Genomic DNA, 14,015 nt, shown 5'->3' on the forward strand with positions numbered 1-14,015 from the left:
TCAGAATGAGTGCAGCTCTGGAGGAACATGCAGCCATTTACATACAGCACAAAAATACCATGTATTCAACCAAAGACCCAATTACAGACTTGGATTAAATCTTCACCCCACCTTTAGTTATGCACTGACAGTCACTGAAACATGTTACTGGGTGTCCTAAACGTCTGTGGACAGGAGGAGGGGGGAGTTAAAAGTAGCTTTGATCAGACAGTAGCCAATCTGAACCACACACAGATACAAAATACAAGAGAAACAGGATGAGCTTATAGCCTGCTGTAAGTAAATAGTAATAGTGCATATGAATAACATAGGGGAACTTAATAAACATTAAGAGCGTAAAAGCCATCCCACCATGACAAGGTGTACCCTAATCAGGACTGTCCAATCCTCGCGTATTAAAACCTCATCTTGTGTCAGAAGACCTCAGTGTAGATGGGGCACAGCAGGACGCTGGGTCAGACACCTGGTCATGGGAAGCTTCTTATGGCAGGTCCTGCTCTACAATGAGGCCTTCTGACACAAAGTGAGGTTTTAATACTAGAGGATAGATAGTGTGAACACGCTCTCATACATTGCATGTAAACCAACTTGTGCTCCGGCCTAGTTCTATGATTTGTGTAAAGCACAGTGTAAGGATACACCAGCAGCCTGAAGATCTGATGAGAGAGAAGCCCGACAGCCATCGCACACTTTATTAAAGACTATAGCAAAGTTGGAGCTATGATCATTACTAGGTCCTAAATTAGATTAAAAAAACAGGAGAAAAAAGAGCCAAAAGGTGTCCTTAAAGTTATAAATAAAAGGCAATTTTTATTAGTAAATGGCTAATAGCAGCAATACCATGCATATAAATACAAGTATACAAACGACCAGTGATAATGCAGAGGAAAAGCTATCCCCGAGTGCCCAGGAACCTCTTAACAAGAATGTAATCATAACACATGATTGTCAGGATCATGGCAAGCCAGAGAGGTGAAAGGATGGCAAGTCATGATCCTGACAATCATGTGTTATGATTACATTCTTGTTAAGAGGTTGCTGGGCACTCGGGGATAGCTTTTCCTCTGCATTATTACTGGTCGTTTGTACACTTGTATTTATATGCATGGTATTGCTATTAGCCATTTACTAATAAAAATTGCCTTTTATTTATAACTTTAAGGACAGCTTTTGGCTCTTTTTCTCCTGTTTTTTTTAGCTCATGATTCTGAGCTGGTGCTTTCTTTTCCTGGATTTGTGATGTGACTTCACGCCCCTTTTTCCAGTTGTCCAATATGTATTGGGAATTTTGTGTCTTAATAGGTCCTAAATGAGCAGCACCACAGATCACAAGAAAGGGGGGGTCCTGAGCACTAAATCTGAAAGGCGCATTGGTTGAGCATATACCCTGATGATCCATTAAAAAAGAAACAAACCTATGGGACTGACAGAAATGGCAGAATGCGGCAGTCAGCTTTCTCTGTCACAGACTGATAGCGCATGCATGATCGTTCCAATCAAAATGGGTACTTGGTTCAACAACTTTCATGGTTGGTGAAATTCTAGCAATTAGCAGCTTGTCAAATACTGTGTGGATGGGCGATAAAGGGGTAGTCCCTTTACAGAAAACCTTCTGCGAAATGCCCAGTCAGATTTATACGAATCAAGCATTGCTTCCCTTGCTCAAGTCCGGCGCTGTGTGGCCAACACTGCTCCAGTCTCGGTTTACATGTCTACAACTGACTGAGCATGTAGCAGAAAGTTTTCTGTACGGGAACAACCCCTTTATGTCTTGAAGGTTTAGGTGCCCTTAGGTTTTATCCATAAGGCACACCAGTATTGCATTTTTCACAAGAAAAAAAAAATTGCACTGTGACTATGATGTATAAATAAGCCCTTAAATACTGCAAACACAGCTATGATAAACTTCAAAAACTACTTAGACAAGAACAGGCGGCCATCAGTCAGGATTTCGACCAGAAGCTTATATCCAGCTACCGGGGGAAGCGCAGAAGTCGGGAGAAATAAGGGACAACACTAAATATTTAGGCTTTGCATCAACTTGATGCCCGTCAATACTGGGGTAAAAAAACTTTATAAAATATAATTGTACTTCAGTAACCGGCGAAACATGCGACTAACAGATCTCAAAAACACAAGCAGCATACTGTGAAAACTAAAATGTGAGTCGGCCTTATATTGTGGCCATGGCTGCAGAGCTCCTGCTGCAGGCACACTGCCGTCCTTGTTTCTTGGATGTTCTGAGAAATACTTAACGCTGAGGGAGAATTTTTTTTGTCCCATTAAAATCAATGGCTGCTGTGAAATCACGTCATGCCAAGTCTCCCGACGCCTTAAAGCATGCTCCTTACAGATCAGCCTGTTTCATAACAGGAAATGTATTTACAATGTCACAATGGTACATCAGGCCGTGGCTAGGAGCATTGCTCTATCAGCAGTGCAACAGATGCCCGGTCTCCGCACTTACCCAGTCTGATAAAAGGTCCTGCGGTCTTGCAAACGTGTCAAGGACGGGCAACAAAGGGCCTTTCCAGAATGAAAGAAGATACAGTGAAATCTTTGTCCTATCCCTCATTGCACGCTTGCAATGAATGGGAACTCATTATTTACATAAAAGAGGAAGAAAACCATAAAGACCTAAATGCAGAGATGAGTCACGGTTATAAATCGTTTCCAGTTTATAAACAATCCTATGTGAGCTGGACCAGGCAGCACTAAGACCAGGGTCACACTGCGTTATGGCAGTCCATTAGATGGACTGCGCTACACTGCGGCATAACGCGGTGTAACGCAGTCCGTTAACGCTGCCATTCACCTCCATTATCGGGTGCATCGCTCGCAATGTGACGTCATTCAGTAACGGAGCCTCGGACTGCAGCGTCTCAGGCTCCGTCACCGCTAGCACAGATGAATCATTTGCGCTAGCAGGTATAGCATAACGCAATCGCGTTATGCTATAATGTTAACGCAGCCCGTCAACACTATGGCTGTCCGTTTGGGTCTGAGCTGTGTGCAAGTGGCAGAGAGCCTTACTACTTTTAATTTTTACACCCACTCTGGTGGCCATCTGAGGTTTAGAAATTGCTGACCAAGACAAAAATAACTTTATATCAGTAACTTTCACTCTTCAACAGAAACATTCTGACAAGTTAACTCAACGATGACAACCAATATGGCAGCACTTCCTGTAGTCACTTTTACAAAAACAGCCGACAAATAGAAAAATGTCAAACTGACAAAAAAATTAAACATAATTAGTAAACTGCACTAAAAGGATTGTTCTGATCTGTGCTGCCCTGTCATCACCTGGATCGGTAGAGGTCGCTTCCGGATAGATCACAATGTGGTGGCAAAGCCATATAACATACAACACATAGAAGGATTGTGATCAAGTTCCCAAAACTCTGATATCGCAGCAAGATCAAAACAAGCGCAAATGGAGTGGAGGATAAAGGATATGTCGAAAGAAACCAGCTCTCATTTTTCAATAACCAAACTACCGTTACCCGCGCTGGGATCCGTGATCTGATCCAAGTCACCTGTGGCGTGATCCGGTCCCCGTCACCTGTGGCGTGATCCGGTCCCAGTGGCCTGTGATGTGAGCCGTTCCCCGGTCCCCGCCACCTGTGGTGTGGTGTGTGAGCCGGTCCCCGCCACCTGTGGTGTGGTGTGTGAGCCGGTCCCCGCCACCTGTCACCTATGGTATGATCCGGTCCCCGTCACCTGTGGTGTGATCCGGCCCCCGCCACCTGTGGTGTGATCCGGCCCCCGCCACCTGTGGTGTGATCCGGCCCCCGTTACCTGCCACCTGTGGTGTGATCCGGCCCCCGTTACCTGCCACCTGTGGTGTGATCCGGCCCCCGTTACCTGCCACCTGTGGTGTGATCCGGCCCCCGTTACCTGCCACCTGTGGTGTGATCCGGCCCCCGCCACCTGCCACCTGTGGTGTGATCCGGCCCCCGTTACCTGCCACCTGTGGTGTGATCCGGCCCCCGTTACCTGTGGTGTGATCCGGTCCCCGTTACCCGTCACCTGTGGTGTGATCCGGTCCCCGTTACCCGTCACCTGTGGTGTGATCCAGTCCCCGTCACCTGTGGTGTGATCCAGTCCCCGTTACCTGTGGTGTGATCCAGTCCCCGTTACCTGTCCCGTTACCTGTGGTGTGATCCAGTCCCCGTTACCTGTGGTGTGATCCAGTCCCCGTTACCTGTGGTGTGATCCAGTCCCCGTTACCTGTCCCCGTTACCTGTCGTGTGATCCAGTCCCCGTTACCTGTCGTGTGATCCAGTCCCCGTTACCTGTCGTGTGATCCAGTCCCCGTTACCTGTCGTGTGATCCAGTCCCCGTTACCTGTGGTGTGATCCAGTCCCCGTTACCTGTCCCCGTTACCTGTCGTGTGATCCAGTCCCCGTTACCTGTCGTGTGATCCAGTCCCCGTTACCTGTCGTGTGATCCAGTCCCCGTTACCTGTCGTGTGATCCAGTCCCCGTTACCTGTCCCGTTACCTGTGGTGTGATCCAGTCCCCGTTACCTATCACCTGTGGTGTGATCCGGTCCTCGTTACCTGTCCCTGTCACCTGTGGTGTGATCCGGTCCCCGTTACCCGTCACCTGTGGTGTGATCCAGTCCCCGTTACCTGTGGTGTGATCCAGTCCCCGTTACCTGTCCCGTTACCTGTCCCGTTACCTGTGGTGTGATCCAGTCCCCGTTACCTGTCCCGTTACCTGTGGTGTGATCCAGTCCCCGTTACCTGTCGTGTGATCCAGTCCCCGTTACCTGTCGTGTGATCCAGTCCCCGTTACCTGTCGTGTGATCCAGTCCCCGTTACCTGTCGTGTGATCCAGTCCCCGTTACCTGTCGTGTGATCCAGTCCCCGTTACCTGTCGTGTGATCCAGTCCCCGTTACCTGTCGTGTGATCCAGTCCCCGTTACCTGTCGTGTGATCCAGTCCCCGTTACCTGTCGTGTGATCCAGTCCCCGTTACCTGTCGTGTGATCCAGTCCCCGTTACCTGTCGTGTGATCCAGTCCCCGTTACCTATCACCTGTGGTGTGATCCGGTCCTCGTTACCTGTCCCTGTCACCTGTGGTGTGATCCTGTCCCCGTTACCTGTCACCTGTGGTGTGATCCGGTCCCAGTGACCTGTGATGTGATCCGGTCCCAGTGACCTGTGATGTGATCCTGTCCCCGTTACCTGTCACCTATGGTGTGACCCGGACCTCGTTACCTGTCCCCGTTACCTGTGGTGTGATCCAGTCCCTGTCACCTATGGTATGATCCAGTCCTCGTTACCTGTCCCCGTTACCTGTGGTGTGATCCGGTCCCCGTTACCTATCACCTGTGGTGTGATCCGGTCCCCGTTACCTGTGATGTGATCCTGTCCCCGTTACCTGTGGTGTGATCCGGATCCTGTGACGTGATCCTGTCCCCGTTACCTGTCACCTATGGTGTGATCCGGTCCTCATTACCTGCCCCCATTACCTGTGGTGATCCGATCCTTGTTACCTGTGGTGTGATCCGTGATGTAATCCTGTCCCCGATACCTGTCACCTATGGTGTGATCCGGTCCTCATTGCCTGTCCCCGTTACCTGTGGTGATCCAGTCCTTGTTACCTGTCACCTGTGGTGTGATCCGGTCCTCATTACCTGTCCCCGTTACCTGTGGTGATCCGGTCCTTGTTACCTGTCACTTGTAGTGTGAACCGCTCCTCGTTACCTGTGATGTGATCCTGTCCCCGATACCTGTCACCTATGGTGTGATCCGCTCCTCATTGCCTGTCCCCGTTACCTGTGGTGATCCGGTCCTTGTTACCTGTCACCTATGGTGTGATCCGGTCCTCATTGCCTGTCCCCGTTACCTGTGGTCATCCAGTCCTTGTTACCTGTCACCTATGGTGTGATCCGGTCCTCATTGCCTGTCCCCGTTACCTGTGGTCATCCAGTCCTTGTTACCTGTCACCTATGGTGTGATCCGGTCCTCATTGCCTGTCCCCGTTACCTGTGGTCATCCAGTCCTTGTTACCTGTCACCTATGGTGTGACCCTGTCCTCATTACCTGTCCCCGTTACCTGTGGTGATCCGGTCCTTGTTACCTGTCACCTATGGTGTGACCCTGTCCTCATTACCTGTCCCTGTTACCTGTGGTGATCCGGTCCTTGTTACCTGTCACCTATGGTGTGACCCTGTCCTCATTACCTGTCCCTGTTACCTGTGGTCATCCAGTCCTTGTTACCTGTCACCTATGGTGTGACCCTGTCCTCATTACCTGTCCCTGTTACCTGTGGTGATCCGGTCCTTGTTACCTGTCACCTATGGTGTGACCCTGTCCTCATTACCTGTCCCTGTTACCTGTGGTCATCCAGTCCTTGTTACCTGTCACCTATGGTGTGACCCTGTCCTCATTACCTGTCCCTGTTACCTGTGGTGATCCGGTCCTTGTTACCTGTCACCTGTGGTGTGATCCGTGACTTGTGATGTGATCCTGTCCCCGATACCTGTCACCTATGGTGTGATCCAGTCCTCATTTACCTGTGGTGATCCAGTCCTTGTTACCTGTCACCTATGGTGTGATCTGGTCCTTGTCACCTGTGGTGTGATCCTGTCCCCGTTACCTGTCACCCGCGCTGTTCTCCAGTCCCGGAGATGCGGAGGATACTGAGCAGACAGTCGGCCCCCGGTGTACGTGTTGTGCTGAGAGCCGTTTATCTGCTCTCACTTCCCACCCACAACTGCAATCGTTTCCGGCACCGGGAGCAGAAAACTGGGGTGACAGAGACCCGAAAGCCCGTAACAGCTGCACTCACCTGCTGAGCTGCCTCCTCTACCCGGGGTGAATCCGTCACTTTCCTACACACCCAGCTCGTCTGCCCCGGCCTCAGTGTGCGACGCCATGTTGGAACACTTCCTCCTTCCTGCAAACGGTGGCGTATGACGCAATCCCGTTAATCATGTGACCAATGCGCTCTTCCGCCTGCAAGTCATGTGACACACGACTCGACGTCACTCACAATAAATATAAGAAGGTGAGACGTGATGTGAGGGCGACACATGGCAGCACGTGATCAGTGACGCTACACGATAGGCGCAGCCTGTGACCACCAATCAAATCACTGCTTGTATCTTCCAGAAACGCTCCGAACAATAAGAGCTTGAATTTGATTGGCTGCAATGAGTGAAGTCTTAATTTACTCCACGCCGTGATCACTTTCACTTAGAAGTCGTAACCATAGCAACTGGGTTACAGTTCTTAGAGGTTAAAAAATGAAAGTAATGCCCTGATTGGTTATTAAAACCATAACCATCACCCACTTTTATTAGAAAAAAAAACGCTGCAGCCAATCGGAGCGCATTTCTGCACTGCCTTAGTTGTTAATGCTGCAGTCGATCAGCAGCAGTCCAATAACTGTCAAAATCCCAGCATGGTTCTCCGGTCTCGAAGCATTAATGATGGGCAGTCCGGCTCGGGATCATCTGGCTCTGCTCAGCGAAACCTGCAGGCTGAACACATAGTTTTGGTAAAATTACTGCCACCTTGATGGTCCAGGAGTCTATCAGTCCTTGGATTTGATAATCTGAGCCCAGTGATTGGCAGCAGTGGTTACGAGCTACCAGTGCATTAGATCAACAGAGACCGGAGAAGCGTCGCTGGTGAGAAAAAAACCCAGTGTGTTATTTAATACGTCTGCAAGTCTATGTTCTATTCAAACAGGGCAAACCATGTAAAAAGGTGGGAATCCCAGCACTCCGGACTGTAGGCGTATCGTTCTCCCACCATCGTCTTTACTCTTTGCGGTGCAGCTGCCGTGGGCAGAAGCAGGACAGTATGGGGCATAAATTTACTTAGAAATAGACCCACGCACAATATTTTTCTGGTCTGGTACGGTTGCCATGGCCATTTTGCCACCCAGCACACAGGAGCGCCTCACATTGTGAGATGGACACAACACATGATGGAACGATACTGTACATACTTGTCACAGAGGCGTGTCCATCAGAAAAAGGCTAAGACAAGCCCTCAGTGCTCTCTGATCAGGAGAGATCGGTCTGGGGAAAGGAAGGGGCCACAAGATTTTTGTTTCTTTTGTGAAAAACTAGTGGCGATCCATGCTGCTGAGCTGGAGCCACCTGAAATCTCCTATGAAGCCCAGTGCAGTAATTTTACAATACGCTGTATTACTAAAGTATTGCAGTGTATCATAGGCACCTCTTTGACCACATAAACATCTCCGAGCCACAATTTCTAGATGCCATTGTTTATTATGGCAGCCAGAGGTCAAACAATAAGGTGTAAGCAGGATCTAACAGGCCTCCGGTCACTGAAAAACTGGCAGGTCTGCATTGTTGCAACACGAGAATATAGCAGTCCATTAGACCAGCGATCAGAATATTCGGGGCTCAAGACCTAAAGTGCAACTAAATAGACAAAAAAATAAATGAATAAAGAACATATAATGTAAATTTCATGTAAGAACAAAAGTAACCCAAAAAATGGCACGTACTTGGTATATTTAACCCGTACGGTGAACACTATTAAAAAAAAAAATTAAATGAGACCACGATTTAAGCATTAAAATGACGAATTTGCAACATACTCTGAAACATCCATTGTGTTCTTATTCCTAGAAAGGGTATGTTGGGCCAAAATAGTCATAAAAACCATAGAGGAATTCCCCGAGTTAATTTTCAAAGGGGGTTCACTTTTTGATGGGTACAGCACTTAGGCAACTCAGTGGCCCTGCTAATGTGACATGATATCCACAAACTATTCCAGCAAAATCTCCACACCAAAATGACGTCCCTTCCCTTCTAGGCTTTGCAGTAGTTTCTGACCACAAATGGTGTATTGCTGCACTCAGGCACAAAAGAAATTGTGTTTTTGCGGGCTGCATTTTCTTCCTGTTACTCTAGTGAAAATAAAAAAAAATTTCTTCCTGACATCAGACGTACTATCCCGTCCATGGGACCCGGGCCCCTATGCCCATGGACGGGATAGTACGTCTACCGCGATCAGCGGCGCCCACGTGGTGAGCGCCGCTGATCGCGGCCGGCTGTCAGACACCCGGCACAATGTGTCAGGGGCGGTCACAGCCCGCCCCGACACGTTAACCCCTTGCACACCGCGATCAAACATGATCGCGGTGTACCGGGGGTTAAAGGGAAACATCGGCAGGGAGGGGGCTCCCTCCGCGCTTCCCTGAGCCCCCCACGGCAGCGCAATGTGCAGCGCTGCTGCGGGGGGGGCTCCTTTCCTGCATCCCCCGAATCCAAGATGGCGACGGGGGCCTTCGGGGGGCCTGCAGGAAGCTGGCTTCCTCAGTGCCTGCAAAGCGCAGGCATCAGGAAGTCTGCAGAACTGCCTGTGACAGATTGCTGATCTGTCACAGGACAGTGATGTCCCACCTGGGACTATTTAATAAAGTAAAAAAAAAAAAAAAGTGTAAAAATAATTTTAAAAAAATCGCTAAATCAATTAGTAAAAAAAAAAAAAAAATTCCCCAATAAATTCATTTTTTGAAAATAAAAAAAAAACAATAAAAGTACACATATTTGGTATCGCCGCGTCCGTAGCGACCCGCCCTATAAAACTGTCCCATTAGTTAACCCCTTTAGCGAACCCCTTAAAAAATAAAAATAAAAAACGAAGCAAAAAATAATGCTTTATTATCATACCACCGAACAAAAAGTGCAATAACACACGATCAAAAAGACGCATATAAATATCCATGGTACCGCTGAAAACGTTATCTTGTCCCGCAAAAAACGAGCCGCCATACAGCATCATCCGCAAAAAAATAAAAAAGTTATAGCTTGCAGAATAAAGCGATGCAAAAATAATTATTTTTATATAAAATTGTAAAAAACCGACAAAACATAAAAAAACGACCTAAATGAGGTATCGCTGTAACCGTACTGACCCGAAGAATAAAAGCGCTTTATCAATTTTACCACACACGGAACGGTGTAAACGCACCCCCCCAAAAGAAATTCATGAAATGCTGGTTTTTGTTCATTCTGCGTCACAAAAATCGGAATAAAAAGCGATCAAAAAATGTCACATGCCCAAAAATGGTACCAATAAAAACGTCAACTCGTCCCGCAAAAAATAAGACCTCACATGACTCGGTGGGTCAAAATACGGAAAAATTATAGCTCTCAATATGTGGTGATGCAAAAACTATTTTTACAATAAAAAGCGTCTTTTAGCGTGTGACAGCTGCCAAACATAAAAACCGCCATAAATAGTAAATCAAACCCCCCGTTATCACCCCCTTAGTTAGGGAAAATAATAAAATTAAAAAAAAGTATTTATTTCCATTTTCCCATTAGGGTTAGGGTTAGGGCTAGGTTTAGGGCTAGGGTTAGGGCTAGGGTTAGGACTCAGATTAGGGTTAGGGGTGTGTTGGGGTTAGGGTTGGAGTTATAATTGGGGGGTTTCCACTGTTTGGGCACATCAGGTGCTCTCCAAATGCAACATGGTGTCTGATCTCAATTCCAGCCAATTCTGCGTTGAAAAAGTCAAATGGTGCTCCTTCCCTTCCAAGCTCTGCCATGCGCCCAAACAGTGTTTTACCCCCACATATAGGGTATCAGCATACTCAGGACAAATTGCAAAACAACTTTTGGGGTCCAATTTCTCCTGTTACCCTTAGGAAAATAAAAAATTGGGGGCAAAAATATCATTTTTGTGGAAAAAAATTATTTTTTTATTTTCACGCCCAGGCGTTATAAACTTCTGTGAAGCACTTGGGGGTTCAAAGTGCTCACCACACATCTAGATAAGTTCCGTGGGGGGTCTAGTTTCCAAAATGGGGTCACTTGTGGGGAGTTTCAATAGTTTAGGTACATCAGGGGCTCTCCAAACGCACATGACACCCGCAGACCAATCCATCAAAGTCTGCATTCCAAAACGTCACTACTTCCATTCCGAGCCCCGACGTGTGCCCACACAGTAGTTTTCTCCCACATATGGGGTGTCACGGTACTCAGGACAAATTGGACAACTTTTGGGGTTCAATTTCTCCTGTTACCCTTGGGAAAATAAAATAATTGGGGACTAATTGATCATGTTTGTGGAAAAAAATATGATTTTTTTTATTTTCATGCCCGGGCATTATAAACTTCTGTGAAGCACTTGGGGGTTCAAAGTGCTCACTATACATCTAGATAAGTTCCGTGGGGGGTCTAGTGTCCAAAATGGGGTCACTTGTGGGGAGTTTCAATAGTTTAGGTAGATCAGGGGCTCTCCAAACGCACATGACACCCGCAGACAATTCCATCAAAGTCTGCATTCCAAAACGTCACTACTTCCCTTCCAAGCCCCGACGTGTGCCCATACAGTAGTTTTCTCCCACAAATGGGGTGTCAGCATACTCAAGACAAATTGGACAACAACTTTTGGGGTCCAATTTCTCCTGGTACCCTTGGGAAAATAAAAAAATTGGTCACTAAAAGATCATGTTTGTGGAAAAAATACGAATTTTTTATTTTCACGCCCGGGCGTTATAAACTTCTGTGAAGCACTGGAGGGGTCAAAGTGCTCACCATACATCTAGATCAGTTCCTTGGGGGTCTAGTTTCCAAAATGGTGTCATTTGTGGGGGGTTTCCACTGTTTTGGTACATCAGGGGCTTTCCAAACGCGACATGGTGTCAGATCTCAATTCCAGCCAAAAATGTCAAATGGCGCTGCTTCCCTTCCGAGCTCTGCCATGCGCCCAAATAGTGGTTTACCCCCACATGTGGGGTATCAGCATACTCAGGACAAATTGCACAATACCTTTTAGTGCCCTGTTACCCTTGGAAAAATAAGAATTGAGGGTGAAAAGATCATTTTTGTGGAAAAAATATGATTTTTTAATTGTACGGCTGTATGTTATAAACTTCTATGAAGCCCTTGGGGGTTCAAAGTTCTCACCACACATCTAGATAAGTTCCTTGGGGGGTCTAGTTTCCAAAATGGTGTTATTTGTCGGGGGTTTCCACTGTTTTGGTACATCAGGGGTTTTCCAATCGCGACATGGTGTCCGATCTCAATTCCAGCCAAAAACGTCAAATGGCGCTGCTTCCCTTCCGAGCTCTGCCATGCTCCCAAATAGTGGTTTACCCCCACATGTGGGGTATCAGCATACTCAGGACAAATGGCACAATAACTTTTAGCGTCCTGTTACCCTTGGGAAAATAAAAATTGGGGTGAAAAGATCATTTTTGTGGAAAAAATATGATTTTTTAATTGTACCTCTGTATGTTATAAACTTCTGTGAAGCCCTTGTGGGTTCCAAGTTCTCACCACATATCTAGATAAGTTCCTTGGGGGGGTCTAGTTTCCAAAATGGGGTCACTTGTGGGGGGTTTCCACTGTTTAGGTACATCAGGGGCTCTCCAAACGTGACATGGCGTCCGATCTGAATTCCAGCCAATTTTGCATTGAAAAAGTCAAACGGCACTCCTTCCCTTCTGAGCTCTGCCATGCGCCGAAACAGTGGTTCCCCCCAACATATCAGGTATCAGCATACTCAGAACAAATTGCACAATAACTTTTGCAGTCCAATTTGTCCTGTTACCCTTGGTAAAATAAAAAAAATTGAACCTGAAGTATTTTTTTTGTGAAAAAAAGTTAGATATTCATTTTTTTTTTTTTAAATATTCAAAAAATTCCTGTGACGCACCTAAAGGGTTAATAAACTTCTTGAATGTGGTTTTGAGCACCTTAAGGGGTGCAGTTTTTAGAATGGTGTCACTTTTGGGTATTTTCTATCATATAGACCCCTCAAAGTGGCTTCAAATGTGATGTGGTCCGTAAAAATAAAATGGTGTTGCAAAAATGAGAAATCGCTGGTCAATTTTTAACCCTTATAACTTCCTAACAAAAAAAATTTTGGTTCCAAAATTGTGCTGATGTAAAGTAAACATGTGGGAAATGTTACTTATCAAGTTTTTTGTGTGCCGTATCTCTGTGATTTAAGGGCATAAAAATTCAAAGTTGGAAAATTGCGAAATTTTCAAAATTTTTGCCAAATTTCCATTTTTTTCACAAATAAACACAAGTTATTTGAATGAAATTTTACCACTAACATGAAGTACAATATGTCTTGCGAAAACAGTGTCAGAATCACCAGGATCCATGGAAGCGTTCCAGAGTTATGACCTCATAAAGGGACAGTGGTCAGAATTGTAAAAATTGGCCCGGTCATGAACGTGCAAACCACCCTTGGGGGTGAAGGGGTTAAAGCAACATTTTATGATTCACTCTGTGAGGACCTTAAAACTCCATGTACTAGAGTCCACTAAATTATTGTTTTTGACCGATTTGAATTGACTTATTAAATTAAATGTAACATTTATTAAGATATTTGAAAAAAAAAAAATTCCTTAGGCTAGTTTCACACTATCGTTTGTTCGACTAAGCCCCGCCCCCTGCCCGCCCCATCCGGTCATCGCCGCCTACTATCGCACATGGACGCTTGCGATCTGCGCACCCTATCTTTAGCATAGGGTGCGCAGATCGTGCGCTGGCCGTGCGCTAGTAGGATTTTGGCGTTCGCTGCGCACTTTTGAAGGTGCGCCGTGTGCGCCGAAATGCAACATGCTGTAAATGGGGTATGGCTATAATCATACTGACCCGAAGAATAAAGTTGCTTTATAAATTTTACCACACGTAGCACGGTATTAAAAAAAATAATTCCTGAATTGGTTTTTGTCCATTCTACCTCCTAAAAATCGGAATAGAATGTGAAAAAAAATCATGTGCCTGAAAATGGTACCAATAAAAATGTCAACTCGTCCTGCAAAAAATAAGACCTCACATGACTGTCAGCCAAAATATTGAAAAATTATAGCTCTCAAAATATGGTGGTGATGCAAAAAACTATTTTTTTTGCAATAAAAAGCGTGTTTTAGTGTGTGACAGCAGCCAAACATAAAAACCCGATATTAATCTGGTATTGCTGTAATCGCTCCGACCCGAAGAATAAAGTCACCTAATCACTTATACCACATGAGGAACGGCGTTAAAAATAAA

General features: G+C 46.2%; 1 protein-coding gene across 1 annotated transcript in view; it reads right to left on the reverse strand.

Annotated features, from left to right (window-relative positions):
* Positions 1-6,989, reverse strand: part of UBAP1 (ubiquitin associated protein 1) — an 87,691-nt gene extending 80,702 nt beyond the window's left edge. The window contains exon 1 of the mRNA XM_073553172.1: positions 6,803-6,989. The gene's annotated coding sequence lies outside the window, so the exon portion shown is untranslated. The remainder of the gene's footprint in view (positions 1-6,802) is intronic.
* Between the last annotated feature and the right edge of the window lie 7,026 nt (positions 6,990-14,015).

This window comes from Dendrobates tinctorius, unplaced genomic scaffold (assembly GCF_039654945.1).
Source record: "Dendrobates tinctorius isolate UK_male_01 unplaced genomic scaffold, ASM3965494v1 ptg000197l, whole genome shotgun sequence".
NCBI classification, from domain to species: Eukaryota; Metazoa; Chordata; class Amphibia; order Anura; family Dendrobatidae; genus Dendrobates; species Dendrobates tinctorius.